This window comes from Canis aureus, chromosome 7, assembly GCF_053574225.1.
Source record: "Canis aureus isolate CA01 chromosome 7, VMU_Caureus_v.1.0, whole genome shotgun sequence".
Taxonomy (NCBI): domain Eukaryota; kingdom Metazoa; phylum Chordata; class Mammalia; order Carnivora; family Canidae; genus Canis; species Canis aureus.
In genome coordinates, this window is record NC_135617.1 from 51,662,186 (window position 1) to 51,676,990 (window position 14,805).

Genomic DNA, 14,805 nt, shown 5'->3' on the forward strand with positions numbered 1-14,805 from the left:
TGATCTGTTTCTAGATTTATTCCCCTCGGTCTGCCATCTCTTGGTTAGCAATAGGTGGGAACGTTCTGAGTCACTTTTTCTTCTAGTTTGAGGTTTTATCTTTTGCCTGTTACATTCCATTTCACTATATATGAATATGGATATGTATGTATTCATATAAATATGTCTGTATATCTGTATCAGTCTTGCAAAATTTCTATGCATTTTCCTTCATCTTACTAGACTTAGAAGTGCTATTCAGATATTCCACTTGTTCTCACCTAGTATGAATGACTTCTTTCTTTTCTTTTCACTATATTTGATAGTGTTTTGCTTCCCTGAATCTACATTTTGATGTCTGGCTATCTCACTTTTCTGTCACTTAATGGATGAAGATTGTGGAGGGAAAAACAATTGCTCAGCTAAGAAACGGCTGTATACTCAGCATCTCTGGACTCCATTTTCTCTTCTGTGATGTCACCCACTGTCCTGTTCTAGGGTTCTTTCACCTAGAGAGTGGAGAGATGTGAAACAGCCTTCCCCTTGACTTCACTTTAGAGTAAGTGGCAGAGACCTAAGGACCCTAAAGCTAATGACTTTACTTAGAGACACGAAATCCACACTAGCCACTCTAGTTTATTCCTGTCAGTTTGTTCTATTTCATAACGAAAAAAACCCTCTGGTCAAGTTTCAACCAAGGAATGAATGCCTATCTGCCTTTGAGGTTGATGAAGGAGAAGAGGTGGACATATGGAGTAATATTATCTATATCTGAATCTTCAATCTGTCTCACTGATTTCCACCCCACCTGTCACTTCTGACTTTTGAATCTAGACGTTCTATGTGGTCTACTGGTTAATCAGCAATCTTCTGGGCCTATTTTAGTGTTTGATTTCCTTGACTTAGATTTATCATTAAATATTTACTTTGTTGGAGCCTCTTAATTGTTGTAGGTTTATACTTTTTTTAAAAAAAATCCCTTACCATTATTTTTTTTAGAGAGAGAAGAGAGAGTACATGCGCATGTGACCTGGGGTGGGAACGGGCAGAGGGAGAGAGAATCCCAAGCAGGCTCCAAGCCCAGTGTGGAGCCAGATACAGGGCTAGGTCCTATGCCCTTGTGATCATGACCTGAGACAAAATCAAGAGTCAGACACTTAACCAACTGAGCCACCCAAGCACTCCCTTTAGCCATCATTTTAATGGAGTCTGTGGAAGAAGAGTAGATAAAAGTTTGTACTCGATACACCACCTAAATTAAAATTATTTCTGTCTGGTTTACATGTCTTCCAGCACTCTGAGGATGTGCATGTGTGTGTGTGTGATTTCAGGGGATGAATCTGAGGGAAGAATAATGTGTGCTCAATCTACATCTTAATCTAGTCTCTCTCCTAAAGACTTCTTTCATTGTAAAGTAACCCTCAAGACCTGTATTTCCATGAATATGTTTTAGTGAATATTAGATTGCAACAAACACTCTTTCTTAGCCTCAGTCTGGATTCCAATCCCAGTGTTTTCCAGACTGAGTAAGTATTGGAAGAAGACTCTAGCACTTCCAGCACCCTGAAAGTTATTTAGCTCATAACCAGTCAATGCAAGTTCCCGATAGAGTTGGCAGTACATAGTATAGATAACAACATCCCCAGCAGGTAGCACACATTCCAAATCTAACTTTCCCCTAAACCTTCTTTTCCCACAACAACATCACTGAAGAGCCCAGAACCCCATTTTCTTGGTGCTATCATGACATAAAAGCTTGGAAAAGCCACTGGTAGTAGTACCTTCTTTATTCTACTCTAACTAACCTATCCCAAATCAGGGCTTCATGCTGTACCCAAATGCCAAATAGGCCTTTCTAAAGCTAAAGGTAATGCTGACCCATCCATCTAGTTCCAATAGAAATAGATGTTATTTTTTAGCTAGGGTAAAATTTGTACAGAACCACAAAATACCCTGAATAACAAAAGCAATTTTGAGAAAGAGGAAAGTTGGAGGCATTATGCCTCCTGATCTCAAACAATATCACAAAGCTACACTAATCCAAAGGTATGGTATTGGTGTAAAAACAGACACAAAAATCAATAGAACAGAAAGAAAGTCCAGAAAAAAACATACATATATATGGCCAATTAATTTACAGCAAAGGAAGCAAGAATATACAATGGAGAAAGGACAGTCTCTTCAATAAAGGGTTTTGGGAAAACTAGACAGCCACATGACAAAAGAATAAGACTGGGTCAATCTTACATCTTACACAAAAATCAACTCAAAATGAATTAAAGACTTTAATGTAAGACTTGAAATCATAAAAATTCTAGAAGAAAACATAGGTGGTAATCTCCTTGATATTGGTCTTGGCAATAATTTTTTGGATTTGACACCAAAAGCAAAGACAACAAAAGCAAAAATAAACAAATGGGACTACATCAAACTAAAAAGCTTCTGCACAGCAAAAGAACTTATCAACAAAATAAAAAGGTGACCTACTGAATGGGAGAAAATATTTCTAAATTATATACCTGAGAAGGGCTTAATATCAAAAATATATAAATAACTCATTCAACATAATAGGAAAAAAAAACAAACAATGCATTTTAAAAATGGGCTGAAGATAACACGAATGTGAGGAGCTTAGAGAGATGGCAGAGTAGGAGGATCCTGAATTTACTCTATCCCATGTTTACAACTAGATATCACGCATATCCAAGAAAATAAGTCAAAATCAACCTAAGAACTGACAGAACTAACTTAACAACTAAATATAGAGAAAAAACTACATCTGAAAGGTTGAGAAGGTCAGAAAAGTGAAGGGAGGCTGCCTGCAGCAGGGAGGGAGCTGTACACATGGAGAGGGCAGAGAAATGGGTGCTTGCACCAGGGAGCTTGCACAGGGAAGACTAATCCCCATAGCATTTAGCTTTAAAAACCAGAGGGGTTGAATTTCATGAGTTGGTATAACCAGTGGGACTTAGGGCCTGGAGCCTGACTCAGCACTGGGCAAGCAGACAGCTGGGTCACTGCCCTTAAAAAGATAGCAGCTTGTGCAGAGAGGCAACATAAAAAATGAAAGTTTACACAACAGTAGACAGATTTATTCATACTGATTTCAAAGCATATTGGAAGACTTCTCCAAAAATAAGGGAGCTGGCAGGTGCCACTTTCCTCCTCCCACCCTTCCCCTGCATAAACACAGGGCCATCTGCAAGAGGTGGGACTGCACTGACATTTGCTACCTAACCTGTTAGCAGTAAGCTCCACCCACAAGTTCTCCTGAGGACTCACACACTCCAAAGCCTGCTAGCCTCCGCCCAGGGCTCAGGAGTTTTGTTAAAGCCATCGGTAAGTGCCCCACACAGCCATCAGATGCACAGGTGCCATGTAGTGCCCAGCCACCAAGCCACATCCAGCCATTCACCCCAGTCACTGTGATGCAGTGGGCCTAGTTGAGCCCAGCACACTGTTCCCAGCCTCATCTCCCTGGCCATGTCCTCACACAGTCCTCAGCCACTACAGCACTTCAAGGGATCCAGCATAGGACTAGTAGCCCAGCATAAATGTTGCTAACACTGCCACCCTACTCCCAAGTTCCCCCATAGGTATGGCTCCTCAGACCCAACTTGTTTGGGTCTCACTATCACCACAGAGAGCAAGCAGAGCCCACAATAGGCAGAGAGTCAGGGCAGATGACTATACTGAAAGGAAAACAGACTCAAATCCAGCAGCAGGGCATAAGTAACATGCATAGGATATTCTCCTAAAGTGCCAAGTTATGGTGAACAGGGGACACTGCATTGCAGAGCACTCCGGACCTCTTCTTCAAGGGCAGGAGATATAGCTTTCTTAACACAGAGAAACAGACACAGAAAGGCAGACAAAATGAGAAGACAGATAAATTTATCCCAAATGAAAGAAAAGGACAAGGCCACAGCCAGAGATAAAAGCAAAACAGATATAAGTAATATGCCTGATAGAGAATTTAAATCATTGATCATAAGGATACTAATTGGACTTGAAAAAAAAGAGTGGAGGACATCAGTGAGACACTTAATTCAGAGATAAGGGACAACATAGTAAACATAGTACTCAATAAATTAAATGAAAAACATGCTTGACAAAATAAACAGCAGGTTGAAAGAAGCAGAGGAATAAATTAATGACCTAGAAGACAGAGTAATAGAAAGTAATCAAGCTAAACAAAAGAGAGAAAGAAGAATTATGCAAAAGAAGGATAGACCTAGGGAAGTCAGGGGCTCCATCACACATAACAACATTCATATTACAGGAGTCCCATAAGAAGAGAGAGAAAAGGAGGTAGAAATTTTATTTTAAAAAATAATAGCTGAAAACTTCCTGACTCTTGGGAAGGAAACATATATCCAGACAGATCCAGGAGACACAAAGAACCCCCATCAAAAATCAACAAAAGCAGATCCATACCAAGATATATTGTAATTAAATCAGCAAAATATAGTGATAAAGAAAAAATTTAAAAGCAGTAAGATGAAAGAAGACAATAACATACAATGGAAAAGCCATAGGGCTAGCAGGGGATTTTCAGCAGAAACATGGCAAGCCAGAAGGGAGTAGCATGATATATTCAAAGTGCTGTATGGGAAAAATCTGCAGCCAAGAATATTCTATCCAGCAAGGCTATCATTAAGAATAGAATGAGAGATAAAGAGTTTCCCAGAAAGTATAAAGTTCATGACCACTAAACCAATCCTGCAAGAAATACTAAAGAGGACACTTTGAGTGGAAAGGGATGACCAAAAGTGACAGTACAAAGGAAGGAAACACAAAATCAGTAAAAATGAGTGTTTCTGAAAAAATAAGTCAAGGAATTCACAAGATAAAAGGATGTAAAATATGACAACATTTATCAAAATGTGGGGAAGAGGTGAGTAAAGAAAATGTGGGGAAGAGAGGAGTAAAGAATAGGTTCAAATGTAAAAGACCATCAAGTTAGTACAGTTAATCAGGTTAATAATCAGAAGAGGTTATTTACAAGCCTAAGGGTAACAATAGATCAAAACGAATAATAAATATACAAAGAATAAAGAGAAAGAAATCCAAATATATCACTAAAGAAAATCAGCAAACCATGAAAGAGAGAAAGACCAGAAAAAAATCAGAGAAAATCTTCCGAGACAACAACAAAACAAAAATAAAATGACAATAAATACATATCTATCCATAATTACTTTGGATGTAAATGGACCAGATGCTATAATTAAAAGCCATAGGGTGACAGACTATAGTAAAAAAAACAAGACCCACTTATATGCTACCTATGAGAGACTCATTTTACATCTAAAGATACCTACAAATTGTAAGTGAAGGAAGTGAAAAGCATCTATTACAACATGAAAGCTGGAGTAGCAATACTTATATTGGACAAAATAGACTTTAAAACAAAGACCGTAACATGGGACAAAGAAGGACAATACATAAAAATAAAAGGGAAATTCCAATAAGAATATATAACAATTGTAAATATTTATACACCCAACACAGGACCACTAAAATACCTAAAACAATTAATAACAAACACAAAGAAACTAATCGATAATAATATAGTAATAGTAAAGGACTTTAACACCTCACTTACATCAATGGACAGGTCATCTAAACAGAAAATCAACAAGGAAACAATGCTTTAAATGACACTGGAATGGATGAATTTAACAGATAAATTCAGAACATTGCATCCTAAAACAGCAGAATATACATCCTTTTCAAATACACATGGAACATTCTCCAGAAAAGATCATGTTAGTCTGCAATACAAGCCTCAATAAATTCAAGAAGATCGAAGTCATATCATGCATCTTTTCTGACTGCAATGCTCTGAAATTAACTGTAAGAAAACTGTAAGAAACAACTGTAAAAAAATCAACTGTAAGAAAACACCACAAATACATGGAGGTTAAACAACATGCTACTAAACAATGAATGAGTCAACCAGGAAGTAAAATAAAACATTTAAAAAGTCCATGAAAAAAAGAGAAAATAAAGAAAAACAATGGTCCAAAGCCTTTGGGATGCAGCAAAAGCAATTCTAAGAGGAAAGTTCAGAGCAATACAGGACTACCTCAAGAAGCAATAAAAATCTCAAATAAATAACCAAGCCCCTAACACCAAAAGGAGCTAGAAAAAGAGCAACAACAAACCCTGAAACCAACAAAAGGAAGGAAATAATAAAAATTAAAGCAGAAATAAATGATATAAAGGACACAAACATAATGAATCGAAGGGGCACATGCACCCCAATATTTATAGCAGTGATGTCCACAATAGCCAAACTGTGGAAAGAGCCCAGATGTCCACTGACAGATGAATGGATAGAGAAGATGTGGTATACATATAAAATGGAATATTACTCAGACATCAAAAAGAATGAAATCTTGCCATTTGCAATGACTTGGGTGGAACTAGAGGGTATTATGCTAAGTGAAATAATTCAGAAAAAGACAAATACCATATGATTTCATTCATATGTGGAATATTAAGAAACAAAACATAATCAAAGAGGTGAGGGATGCCTGGGTGGCTCACTGGTTGAGCATCTGCCTTTGGCTCAGGTCATGATCCCAAGGTCTTAGAATCAAGCCCCACATCAGCCTCTCTGCAGGGAGCCTGCTTCTCCCTCTGTGTATGTCTCTGCCTGTCTCTCTATCTCTCATGAATAAATAAATAAATAAAATCTTTTTTAAAAAGAGAGAGAGAGGTGAAAGACCTGCACTCTGAAAACCATAAAACACTGATGAAAGAAATTGAAGATGACACAAAGAAAGGAAAGACATTCTATGCTCATGGATTGGAAGAATAAATGTTGTTAAAATGTCTATACTACCTATCCAAAACAATCGACACATGTAATGCAACCCTTATCAAAATACCAACAACTTTTTTCACAGAACTAGAATGAACAATCCTATAATTTGTATGGAACCACAAAAGGCCTCGAATAGCCAAAGCAATCCTGAGAAAGAAAAGTAAAGCTGGAGTCATCATGGTTCTGGACTTCAATCTATATTACAAAGCTGTAGTGATTAAGACAGTATGATAATGGCACAAAAACTGACACATAAATCAATGGAACAGAAGAGAAGGCCCAGTAATAAACTCACAACTATATGGTCAACTAATCTTCCACCAAGTAGGAAAGAATATCCAATGGAAAAGTCTCTTCAACAAATGATATTGGGAAAACCGGACAGCAATATGCAAAAGAAAGAAAATGAATTAAAGACCTAAGTGTGAGACCTGAAATCATAGAGCTCCTAAAATAAAACTTAGGTAGTAATCTCCTGGACATCAGCCTTAACAACATTTGTCTCCTCAGGAAAGGGAAATGAAAGCAAAAATAAACTGTTGAAATTAAATCAGGCTAACACCATCTCAGACAATTCTCCCATGATGACTGCTCTATGATCTTCTGAAGCCTTCTTGAGCACAACCTCATTCACATTCTTTCCTTTTTGCCTAACCACACACATAATCACTGTTAGGTACAATCTTGGGGCATAAGACTACCAGGAAAATGCTGTTTTTGTGGCTTTATGAAAACGCCATTGCCCTCCATTGAAGGAGAAGGAGAAGGAAAAGAGAAAACAACTAAGCCACAGGTGACCTCTTACCAGGGCTGGATATCCCATTGCCCAAGAGATTAGGAGTGGGGCCAAGGTTGCCTCTATGTGGCAACCATGGGGGCAGTCAGAGGTCCCACATAGAGCTCACAGTTTAGTGTTTGCAATAATAATAATAATAATAATAATAATAATAATAATAAGCAAAAATGTATGGTCTTAGTGGATACTGCAGCAGAAAGCACTCTCATTCATGGTAATCCAGAATGGTACTCAGGGACATTGGCAGCCATGAGTGGTGATGGAGGAAAAACCATAAGGGAAAAGCACATAGTACTGTACTTGGGAATAGGTAAAAGCCCATCTGCCTCTTATGAGATTTTTACTTTCCAAATACCTGAAAATATATCAGGCATAGATATTCTCTTGGGGAAAATTCTACAAACCTCTGTAGGAATTTCACCTTTGAGATAGGGTAATTAAAGCTTCCTAAGGGGAAATGCAAATGGAATCCTATGTTATTCCTTTTCCTGCACCAGGCAGTAAGTGTAATGCATTACCAGTTGCCAAGAGGATTTAAGGAAGTATCTGTCACTATATAGGAATTACTAAAAGTAAAAATAATCAGGCAAGCATAAAGTTCCTATAATAGCTTGTGTGTCTTGTGAAAAAACTGGACAGCACCTAGAGAATGACCACTGATTATGGAGAAGTGATTATGGTTGTTCCTGAAATACACTCTGCTGTCCCTAATATCACCCAAATCATTGAACAAATACTACATGGTTTTGGATTTAGCCAACATTTTATTTAGTATTCTTTTGCATCCTGAATCACAAGACCAATTCATTTTTGTATGGTGTGGTCCATAGTGGACATTCCAGGTGTTGCCACAAGTTTATTTACATAGCACCCCTATCTGCCATAGTATAATTGCCCATGGTTTGTCTTTATACCCACCCACCACCCGCAGTTAAGAGGTTTCCATTATATTGATGATGTGATGCTAAACTCTGAAGACTTGTCTCTATTATATATTACTTGAATGGCCTGATTTCATTTGAAAAAGTGAGGATGGGAAGTTTTTAGGGATTACTTGGTCAGGTAAGACACATCTTATATCAGGCTCTGTGATTGACTAGATCCAACAATTTCTCATTCCTAACACAGTGAAGCAACTATAAGTTTCAGGTGTACTGGTGTAGTAGTCGACCTTTATCCCACATCTAGCACAATGCCTGAACCCTCTATACCTTCTGGTAAAAAAGGGAACACAATGGCATTGAGTAGAACATCAAGCTGCCTTTGATCAAACTCAGATATCAGTTGTTCCAGCATAGACCTTAGGAACACTTTCATCTGGTATCCCCAAGACCCCAGATGACAGTTAAGTGGCCCTAAATATGACACCAGATGGAATAAGTTGGGCAATGTGGTAGACAGCATGGGAAGAGAACCCAATTGGACTTTTGGTCACAACTCTGGAAGGGAGCAGAGATATGATATTCTCCTACTGAGCAACAAGTTTGGGGGGGGGTCTATAAGGCCCTTCAATAAATGTAGCCTTTAATGACCACTCTTTTGGTAATTGTCCAGACTGGGTTGCCTGTAAAAGTATGGACAGCTAATATATTCACAAGACGCTAGTGCCATAGCACAAGCCCCTATATTACAAAAATGCTTACATAGAACCAGGGAGTATTCTCTCCATTAGTCCATTGGAAGCATGCTATTTTGGGGCCAGTAAAATATGAAATCTTTCATTCTTCCCCAGAACCTCCCATGGAGACCTCCTCACAAGTAAAGAAAGACGCATATCCTATTCCTGAACATTCTTCAGTAGAGGGAATCTTTAATAATTGGACTGTGGTAGCAATCCAACCTCAGACTCTCTGGGTTGAAACTGAAGACCATAAAAGCAGCTAATGGGCTGGATTAAGGGCTTACTGGATGTTGTGCATACTTAAACCTTGGCCCCTTAACTTCTGCAGTTAGCCTGTCTAGAAAGGTTTGACAACCTAGATGGCCCAAAAGTCTTGGGACAACTGCTAAGTTTTACAGAAGCCATTATGGAAAGCAGAATTATGGAAAGATATATGCCTCTCTTACTATTCTTCACGTCTCAGCACATTGACCTGTCTTACCTCCTGGGAATAGTGAGGCAGACACCCTAGCAAAGATCAGGGTTCTTAGACCTGTACAAAGTTCAGAACTGGCTTTATGGGTTCATAGGCACAGTGGACATCACAGTGCTAATATGGGTTGGAACACAGCAAAGGAAGCTGCATGCCCTTCCATATATTGACATCCTAGCAGCTGCCAGCAAGTACTTGATCTCCCTTCTGAAACTTAGAAGGATTTCACATATCACGGGATGCAATTGCTGTGCAATCCAATCATAAAATCTTAAAAAAAAAAAGAGGGAAGCCACTAATGTCATCTTAATAGATGGAGAGGATCTCCCCAGAGAAGTACCTACTAAGCATTATTCTTTCATCCTTAGTCTGCTCCTCCTCTCTTTTTCTGGTGAAGGAAACCTTTCTCTGCAATGGGCACAGACCTATGTGCAATGAGATTCATGCTAGATATGTCATTTGCTCCTTTCATTTAAGTTACCTTTTTCAAAGTTATGCTGGTGGGTGTCATTCCTACAGGGAAATGATCTCAGGCCCACTTTGAGCCAGTGGTTGAAGCCAGTTTAGAACTGGAAACCACAATGCCAAAAAAATATTACTCATTCTGTTTTGTCATCAGTATAGATCTTTTTTCCTATTACTGTCTGTACTACTGCTCTGGCTTATCCCTTCAATACCATCTGGCAAAAAACCTGCCCAAAGAGACCCTTACTGATGACTCAGGGGACATCATGAAAGAGATAGGTGCATGAGATTGTAAGAGCCAGAATTGAGGGGTGCGGTGTGTGCACCAGATAATGCCATTTTGGACAAATCTGCCATGATGACCTGAAGCCTTCTGGAGCATACCCCTTTCCCCCCATCTTTTCTTTTTGTCCAACCATACATGTAATAACCCTTAAGCATACCCTTCACTCACAATATCCCTGATCAGCTCTGGAGATAGGACTACATTTCCTCCCAAGTGGTCTACCAGCACATACTCCCTGGCCTCTAGGGCTATAAAAGAGGTCTTATGGGAGACAGGGCTGCAGAGATCTACTTGTCTTGCAACCACTTGAGACATGACTTTTCTGTTCCTAAGTGTCTACTAAGCCATTTCTCATCAAGCTGGACTTGACAGCTTTTTTCTTTAGTCTTACTGCTCTTTTGATCTTTCAAGATAGTTTTATAAATACTTTCATGGAATGGGACTATACCAAAATAAAAATCTTTCTGCACAGCAAAGAAAACTATCAACTAAACAAAAAGGCCATCTAATAAACAAGATATTTGCAAATTATATATTTCATAGGGAGTTACTATGTAAAATGCATAAAGAATTTATATAAGTCAACACATACAAGAAAAATCCAATTTAAAAATGAGCAGAGGACCTGAATAGACATGTCTGAAGAGGACATAGAGATGGCCAGGAGACATATGAAATGATGCCCAACATGACTAATCATCAGGGAATACAGATCAAAATCACAATGAGACATTACCTTACCCCTGTCCAAATGGCTAGTACCAAAAAGAAAGAATAACAAGTGCTGGCAAGGATGTGGAGCAAACGGAACCCTCACGCACTGTTGGTAAAAATGTATTGGTGCAGTCACTATGGAAAACAGTGTAGAGGTTCCTCAAAAAAATAAAAATATGATCCAGTAATTCCACTACTAGGTATTTACCCAAAGAAAATAAAAACACTAATTTGAAAAGATACCTGTACCCTTATGTTTATTACAGCATTACTTATAATATCCAAGATATGAAAACAACCAATGTCCATTGATAAATGAATGGATAAAGATGTGGTACACACACACACACACACACACACACACACACACACACTGGAAGATTACTCAGCCATAAAAAAGAATGAGATGTTGCCATTTGTAACAATATGGATGCACCTAGAAGGTATTATGCTAAGCGAAATAAGTCAGAGAAAGACAAATATCATATGAATTCACTTAAATGTAGAACCAGAAACAACTCCAAATGAAGAAATAAGCAGCAGCAACAACAAAACCCTTAGAGTCTTAAATACAGAGAAGAAACTGGTAATCACCAGGAAGGAGATGGGTGGAGGGATGGGAAAAATAGATAAAGGTCAAGAGATACAAACTTCCAGTTATAAAATAAATATATCACAAAGCTGAAAAGTATAGCATAGGGAATATAGTCAATAATGTTGTAATAACATGATAATAGATGGTGACTACACTTACCATGGTGAGCACTGAGTAATGCACAGAATAGCTGAATCAATATTTGTACACCTGAAACTAATACATCATTGTATTTTAATTATACTTCAATAAAAACTAAATGTATTACTTTCAATCTCATTTCCCCAAGATACAGGTCTTCCTTTAATTACGGGGGGATTACATCCAGATAAACTGACCATAAGTTGAAAATATTTTAAGTCAAAAGTGTGTTTAAAATGCCTAACACACAAGATACGATAGCTTAGCTTAATTGTGCTCAGAACATTTACATTAGCCCACAGTTAGGTAAAATCATCTAAAACAAAGCCTATTTTATAATAGAATTAAGTATCTCACATAATACACTGAATATTATACTAAGTGAAAAATAGAATAGGAGTTTTAGGAGTACAGAATTATTATAAATATATTAGTTGTTTACTCTTGTGATTACAGGACTGACTTGGATCTATGGCTTGCTGCTACCACCCAGCATCACAAGGGAGTATCATGCTGCATTTAGCTCACCTGGAAAAGGTCAAAATTCAAATTCCAAATATAGTTCCTATTGAGTGGGTATTGCAAAGTCAAAAAAATCTTAAATCAACCATTGTAAGTTAAGGACTGTCTGTAGTTGTTAATACTTTATTTTTTTCTAATTTTTTTACACATTTTTAAACAAAATTGGAACCATTTTACACACATATACACACATATGTAAAAACTGCATTGTGCTCTTACAATACCTTAATATTATACCATGAATATCTTAAAATGTCATTAAATATGTTTGAAAGGTATTAATTAAAAATTTTTTAATAACAACTGTAATTATGGAACTCAAAACAAAATAAAATTATGTGCATATTAAGAAGCCTCACCCCATTTTGATCTACCCACCTACCCACCACCATTCCCATCACCACCACCATCTTTACCACCATCACCACTGTTACTGCTACCATCACCACCAACCCCCTCTCTGCACTTTAGAGTAACCATTTCAGTAAGTGATTCTTTTACTTTGGGGCATGCGGGGTGTTTTCAATATTTTTACCACCATAAACAGTATTTATGACAATTTTTTTACAGTATGGTCATGACTTGGCAGAGTTTTATGACATTTTATTCACTATATTCTATTTTTCTGCCAAATACCAAAGAAGAGATATATCCATTAATTTGTATTTTCATGTCTCATGACCAAAATCATGAAGCTAAAGTATTCCTTAGAATTCGTCTAGTTTAGTTCAATCCTCTCACTTAATGGAAGTAGGAGAGTGAAACACAGTGTGTGACTTGCCCAAGAATACATAGAGTTAGCAGGGAGACAGGGATAGAAACCAGGACAGTCTGGCTTCACTACCTGCTTCACCACTGCTCCCCAACCACCAAGACTGATTCTCTGGTAGGTATGACTGACTGGGATAGTATCCCCCCCTTCTCCCATCAATAGTCCCATATATCACTCTTCAGTCTACATGCTTGGTTGATGTAGACAACTTTCCCAGAAAGAAAGAATTCTTAAAGTGAAAAGTGCCTGCATTTCTCTGCTAGAACATCCTGGGTGAACCATCTTCAGGGTAAATATCAGGTACGTAAATAAGTAAGAAACAAAGTGAAAACTGAGAAAATAAGAAGGGAGATGTTTCCAAAGCTTCAGCATTTCCTCTAAGTCAGGCAGCAGAATCCAGCCAGCTGCAAAGGCAAGAGACAATCTATGAAACTGGATTCCACCTAAGCTCCTTGGACATCCTCCCTTTAATTGTTCTTTTTTTTTTTTTAAAGGCAATATGGAAAATTCCCTGGGACTTAGAAGCCTTTAATTCAGCAATATGTGTCTGAGAATTTATTTCCAGATAGTATACAGATAAGTGCACAATATGTATGTAAAATGATCTTCATTGCATCCTTACTTATTATAATGAAAACTAGAAAATAAACTATATTTCCTCACTATAAGTCTTATTTGCCTCCATAGGTTCTCTCAGCCTTACCTATGCTTTAGACCCTAGTTCACTTTGCTTTCTTTACTTTAGCTATTGCCTATGGCTGACCTATTCTGCGTAGACCCATAAAAGTCCACCTGCTAAGACCAATCAGCCACATTCACAGTCTCTGGCTCTTTCTGACACTTCAAATGGAGAATTGCGCTACAGAATAGATCTGGCTTGGCAAGTAGCTGCCAAAGATGCTGAGTCATGAGCCAGCATGTGAGAGGGTAAACTTTCATGTGAGGAAAACTTTTACCAATGGAAAAGAAAAGAAAGGGAACTGGCAGTCAAATTCCTTCTCCCTTCCTCCAAAAACTGTTCTGAGGTATGATTTCGTATAGTCTTTCTGGGTATGTGTTGCATAATCAGACAAGTATACCTGTGGAGAAACAGGTCTTAAAAATTGAAGTCGTTGGGTGCCTGAGTGGTTCAGTTGGTTAAGCATCTGCCTTCAGCTCAGGTCATGATCCCGGGCTCCTGCTCAGCAGGGAGTTTGCTTCTCTCTTGCCCTCTACTCCTCTCCCCTGCTCATGCTCTCTCTCTCTCTCAAATAAATAAATAAAATGTTTTTAAAAAATTGAAGTCATCAACAGTAGCAACTCAAAATGATGATGTATCCCTATATTTGCTAATTTGGAAAGAGTTCCAAGTCATATTTTTGAAGGGACATTAACCCTCCAAAATGAACCTAGAAGGTATAATGCTAGGTTGTTTCTAGATAGTAAGATTTCAGACATTTCTTGTTCTATTTTTTAACCATCATGGATTATTATTACAGGTTTTTTTTAAAGATTGATTGATTGACTTATGAGAGAGAGCACAAGTGAGAAGAGGAACAGACAGACAGAGAGAGAGAGGACAAGCAGACTCTAGGCTGAGCACAGGGGCTCAATCCTACAACCCTGAA

At 38.0% G+C, this 14,805-nt stretch overlaps 1 long non-coding RNA gene across 1 annotated transcript; it reads left to right on the forward strand.

Annotated features, from left to right (window-relative positions):
• The first annotated feature begins 490 nt into the window (after positions 1-490).
• LOC144316852 (uncharacterized) lies at positions 491-14,335 on the forward strand. Its single transcript, XR_013382697.1, has 3 exons — positions 491-538; positions 12,361-12,441; positions 13,693-14,335. It is a non-coding gene; the product is annotated as an uncharacterized LOC144316852 (long non-coding RNA).
• The last annotated feature ends 470 nt before the right edge of the window (positions 14,336-14,805 follow it).